The sequence below is a fragment of the Cryptomeria japonica genome, chromosome 3, assembly GCF_030272615.1.
Source record: "Cryptomeria japonica chromosome 3, Sugi_1.0, whole genome shotgun sequence".
NCBI lineage: Eukaryota > Viridiplantae > Streptophyta > Pinopsida > Cupressales > Cupressaceae > Cryptomeria > Cryptomeria japonica.
In genome coordinates, this window is record NC_081407.1 from 285,731,618 (window position 1) to 285,737,594 (window position 5,977).

Here is a 5,977-nt window from a genome sequence, read left to right on the forward strand (position 1 = left end):
TAACTACACAAAAATTATCATACAATACCCATCCCAATTATTCAATATATAGGCTGAGAAGACCTAGAAAACCACTTTAGAACCATTGGCCTAAACTATGAGCCCAATAATAGTGCCAAAATATTCATGATCAAAATCCATGTCCAAGTCCAAAAGATGATCCTATTGAGACAGAATGCAACTCCTCATTTGACTATTTTAAATCCTATAACCTTAGAGTTTAAGTGTAACTCTCAAGTACCTCACCATGAAGTAATAACTACACCTAATTATAAATAGTCAGTCAAAAATACTAGTCCAAGTCCATAGTAATCCCTCAAATCAATGGATTTTACAACCATCATAAGGCTAATGGCATATGATAGAGAATACTATTTTAAAATAGATGCAATTCTACCCAAGAGGGATGTTCATTTTCATGTGGACACAATTATTTACACTAAAAATATTAAATAACTCCAATTAGACCTAGGACTTTTATGGTATATAAAACACAAATTTTATATTAGTCCTAACAAATAACAAGTCCTTGCATAACTCCTAGATGATCTCCCACATGATTTTGGAAAGGAGTAAATGAATGCCCATAAATACCACAAGAAAACAAACAACAAAAACACGTGTCAATCAACAACAAATAACTAGTAAAACAAGATGACAAGATAAAATTTGAATGCATTTTAAAAGTTCAAGTTCAATTCCACAATTACAAAAGTGACTTAGGTCAAATCTATACCTACAAATTTGATCCAAAAATGAAAAAAATAAATAAATAATAATAACAATAATAATAATACCAATTTATGATCCAATGAAAAAATAGATTGGTGATGGCGTGCATCTGAGCTTCTGCGGGCGACCGAGCTAGGGCTTCGATGCCCTAGCTCGAGGGAGGTGGAGCTATAGGTGGGTCATCGGCGGGAGGTAGGTGCAGGCACTGCAAGGGTGTGGTGTTGCAGACGAGGAAGGGAAGAGTTCGACGGAGGGAGTGGTGGGTGTTTTGAGGGCCTGCGGGTGGAGTGTTATTTGTGTGCGGCTGGGCGTTGGGGCTGCTGTGGGCCGAGGGTTTCTAAGGGGTTCGGGGTTTCGGCAGGCTCTCCCTCTCGGTGGACTTTGGGGGGGTAGGGTTGCAGGTTTGGTGATTTCTTGAGAGGCCCTTTGGGGTGGGGGCCATTTTCTCTACCCTGTTTATTTTTTCGAAGCGTCAATGACGAGTATTGGTGGTGAGGACTCGCAAGTACCTCCAACCATGGACTTTCACGCTGCGGTGGGCTCAAAACCCCCATTCCAGAGTATGAAGACTTTTAACAATAAACTTTTCTCATCTGAATCGGGATCGAGGACTGTTGGCGGTTCTCGCATTATGAAGATCAATGGTTTCCTGTAGAGATGCAGTGAGAGACCGAAGTTGGTTATTCCTCCTGAACTGATTGTTGAAGACATTGAGTAATTTTCAAAACATTCGCTTTATTGCAAGTTTTTGGGAATGAGGGTTTCTTTGCAGTTTCTGGATAACTGGGCGTAGAGGACTTGGGCTCCGGAAGGGGAAATGGAGTTTATGATGCTGACAAACAACTATTTCATGGTTACTTTCAACTGCATGGAGGATCGCAATAGGGTCTTTGAGGGAGGTCTGTATTTTCACAATTAGGTGGGGATGTTCATCAAGCCTTGGCATGCAGGGTTTAACCCTTCAGAGGAGCTCCCAAATAGGGTTCCAGTGTGGGTTCGTTTGCCACGTTTTCTTGTGGAATGTTGTCGGTAGGATGTGCTACAGTTGCTGGTCACACTGCTTGGGAAGCCAATGGGATCCTCAATGCAAACCCTAGGAAGAAAGGTAATGACTTTTGCACGTATCTATGTTGAAATTAATCTTAGTAAACCTCTGCCAGATGTTATAGATATGAGTGCGGGCTCTTATTCATGGGTCCAGTAGCTAGATTACGAGACTTTATCTTTTCGATGTCGTCTATGTCATGAGTATGGTCATTTACAGCGGAAGTGCCCTAGATATAAACCGGTGGTATGCCAACCTCAACAGTCGACCTAGAGTCAAGATAGGGCAGATAAAGGAAAAGCCACTATGTCGGCCGAGGTAGAGGGTGCTACTGGTTTTGTCTCAATTAAGACAAGGAACAGGAATTGAGGACAAAAGAGGTCCTTACAGGAGAGACATGAGGAAGATACCTTTAACATATTTGAGGCATTGGATGACCTTAGACATCAAGAAGTGAACCCAAGGCTAACTCCTTTGGAACGAGGTGCTTCAGGGGGGGGTCCGGAAAGAGGCATTGAGGATTTTACTCAGGTCCTGCAAGTGATTGGAAGCCAACAAATGGAGATGGACCAGACAGTAGGGGTCTAGCTGGGAATCACTTCGAGTTCGGAGCTAAATTTGGTTGGGGGGAGGGCTCGCTGATAGCCCTGAAATTGGAACCACCTGGGGCTAAAAGTAACAAGTCTTCCATTCACTTGGGTCTACATCAAAAAGATATTAAGAAAAGTGTTGCAGAGAAGAACTCAAAGGTTGGCAGAAAGAAGGATTTGGATAAAATCAAACTAATGGGAGAAAATTTGGTTGAGTCAGGGTCAGTAAAGACTTTGGAATCTCACTTTTCCAATCCTCCTAAATGATTGTGCTCTCATGGAATGTAAGGGGCTTGAATAGCAACCCTAGACAAAAAGTTATTCGAGATTTGATCACGAATCAGTCACCTGATGTCTTGCTCTTGCAATAAATTAAACTCTCGGTGGAGAGTATGATGGGTCTGGTGTCGAAGCTCTGGGGGCGAGGCGAATGCCAGTGTATTGGGGCTGCTGGCGCCTCTGGAGGGGTGGCTTGTCTTTGGAACCCTTCAAGGATTCGCCCTGTTTGGTGGATGGCTTCCAGATCTTCGCTATCCGGGGTCACCTCCAGTCTGGAGACTAGAGACCGAAGATCTTATTTTGTTTACTAATATATATGCTCCCACTGATTTCCAGGGCAAACAGAACTTATGGTCTCATATTTCATGTATGTGAAGGCCGGTCCCTTTCCATCCTTGGATTATGGCGGGAGATTTCAATGCTATCCTGGAGTTGAGTGAGAAGAAGGGGGGTGTCATGCGGTTTGAGCCCTCTTCTCTCCTTTTTCGGGATAGTATTGCATCGTTGCATCTTGTTGACATTAAGCCTGGTAATGGTCTGTTCACTTGGAACAATAGGAGAGTGGGGGAGGGTTGGATTGCAGAGAGGTTGGACCAATTTCTGGTTTCCAGTTTTTGGGTTGGTGGGGGGTGGTCCACAAGTTTTGAGATTCTTGACTGGAGAGGGTCAGACCATTGGCCTATCAAGCTGGTTTCTTCTTCTGCTCGTGTTGCTCGCTCTCCTTCTTCCAAATTCCAGCTTATGTGGCTTCGGGATCCTGCTTTGCCGACTCTTGTTGAGCAGTGGTGGAGGAAGGGGAGGTCGGCCTTTGGTACTGCTATGTACACTTTTGCCAAGCAACTGCAGTTTGTTAAGTTCCAACTTAAACATTGGAATCGACGGGGTTTTGGGAACATTTTTCATGCTAAGAAAGCAGCCCAAACAGAGTTAAATGGCATCACCAGTGAAATCCGAGAGCATGGTTTGTCTGAAACTTTTCTTAGGGAGGAGGAGAGGGCTGTTAGGGTCTTAGAGGAATGGGAGCTCAGGGAAGAAATTTACTAGAAATAGAGAGCTTGTATTGATTGGCTTCAAGCGGGCGATAAGAACACGACTTTCTTTTTCAACTCTGTGAAAGCAAGACGTCATGGAAACTCCAATCCTGCTCTGGTCGATAATAGAGGTGAGGTGTTACTATCCTTTTAGGAGATATCTAGGGAGTCTTTACAGTATTTCTGATCCCTCTTCAGTGAGGAGTCTTAGGGGGAAGCGGTGGAGGAGAACCGGGTTCTTGCTTGCATTCCTCCTCTTGTTATCGAGGAGATGAATGAGCAGCTTATGGCCCCTATTTTGCTAGAAGAACTCGAGAGGATTGTTTTTCAATTAAGGAAAGGAAAATCCCCTGGCCTAGATGGGTTCCTAATTGAATTCTTTCAAGAGTTTTGGGATATCATCAATTTGGACTTACTGGTAGTAGTCCAAGAATCCCAGAGGAATAAACAGATGTTGAGGGCCCTGAATGCGACCTTCATTGGGCTTATCCCTAAGTGTGAGGGGGTCGACAGGTTAGGCCAATTCCGCCCTATATCTCTCTGCAATGTTATTTATAAGATCATCTTGAAGCTGATTGCAGAGAGGCTGAAGAAGTGACTGGGGGGTGTTATATCTGAGGAATAGAGCAGGTTTGTGGAGGGGCGTCAAATTCTAGATGGTGTGATCATTGCTACGGAGACCATTCATTCCATGGCTACCTCCAAGGATAAAGCTATGTTTATCAAGTTGGACATGGCTAAGGCTTATGATAGAGTTCGTTGGTCTTTCCTCCAGAAGCTCCTTAGGGCTTTTGGCTTTGCTGAGGAATGGGTTCAATGGGTTATGAGTGGAGTTACGTCCACTTCTTTCTCAGTTCTAATCAATCGGGATCATACCGAGTTGTTTGGTGCATCTAGGGGCCTTCGGCAGGGGGACCCCCTCTCCCCTTATTTATTCATTCTCCTGGCTGAGGGCCTGGGGAGGCTGATCAAACATAATGTGGGTCAGGGAAGTATTCAAGGGTGGAACTAGGGTAATGACTTGCAGCTGCAGTCTCATTTGCAATTTGTTGATGACACGGCCTTGATGGGACTTGCTCGGATCAGAGAAGCTACAAATCTGGGTAAGGTTCTGGATGTTTATTTGGCGGCTTCAGGCCAGTTGATCAATGAAGATAAATCTTCTATAATTTTCTTCAACGCCCCTAAATTTATTCAAAGGAGGATTGCTCTTATCTTGAGATTCCAAGTTGGCTCCTTGCCCTTGACTTGTTTGGGTATTCCTATCTCTCCTAGTAACCCTCCGCAGGAGTCATTGCAGGGTATCTTGGATAAATTTCGCTTGAAGGTTGAACATTGGACTCATAGATGGTTGTCATTTGCTAGGAGGGTTCAACTGATTCATTCGGTGGTTCAGGCTCTTCCGACCTATAGATGTATGCTTCAAGTGGCTCCCAAGTGGTTCTTGAAAGGCCTAGATTCTTTGGCAAGGCAATTCTTATGGGTAGGAAATCTTTCCTCGTCCAAATGGAGTCTGGTCAATTGGGAATTGGTGTGTAGCCCAAAGCAATCGGGGGGGCTTGGTTTAAGGTGGGCTATTCTATTCGGGGAGGCTCTGGCGGCAAAATTGTACTAGAGGAGGTGTGTTGAGCAGGATTGTGGTTGGGCTAAGATTTTGGCCTTCAAATATATGCAAAGGATACCAGCTTAGGAGGTTCCAAGATATCCGTTAGAGGGTAAAGGCTCTACGATTTGGTATACTCTCAAGAAGGGAGCTTCTCTCATTAAGGAAGGACTCTTTTGGATCTGTAGGAGGGGGGAAGAGGTCCTTTTCTGGAATGACTCTTGGGACGGGTACCCCCCCCCCCCCCCCATTCTTGATTAGTTTCCTAATCTTGGGAACCTTAGCCAGAGGTTTTTGGAGGTTGGGTGGTCAAGGGTGAGTGACTTCAAGACGGTTTACAGGTGTGGGCGGCTGGAGATGGAGCAGTGGAAGGATCTTAATGAGTGGCCGGTTGTTGGGATGGAGGAGGATTGTGCTGAGTTACAAGGCATTCTGGCGAGTAGACACTGTAGTGGCATCAAGGGTAGGGATGGACTTGCCTGGTCTCAGAATCCTAAGGGAGTCTTTACTGTAGCTAGTGGTTACAGGGAACTGTTGAACCGAAGATTGGAGGGAAGAGAAGTGCACTGGTGGAAACAGGTTTGGAACAATTCTTCTTGGCCGAAGTGCAACTGCTTCGCTTGGACTCTGGCATGGAATAGATGCCTTACCTAGGATAATATTCGCAAGCAGGGTTTCTCGAGGCCTTCGATTTTTG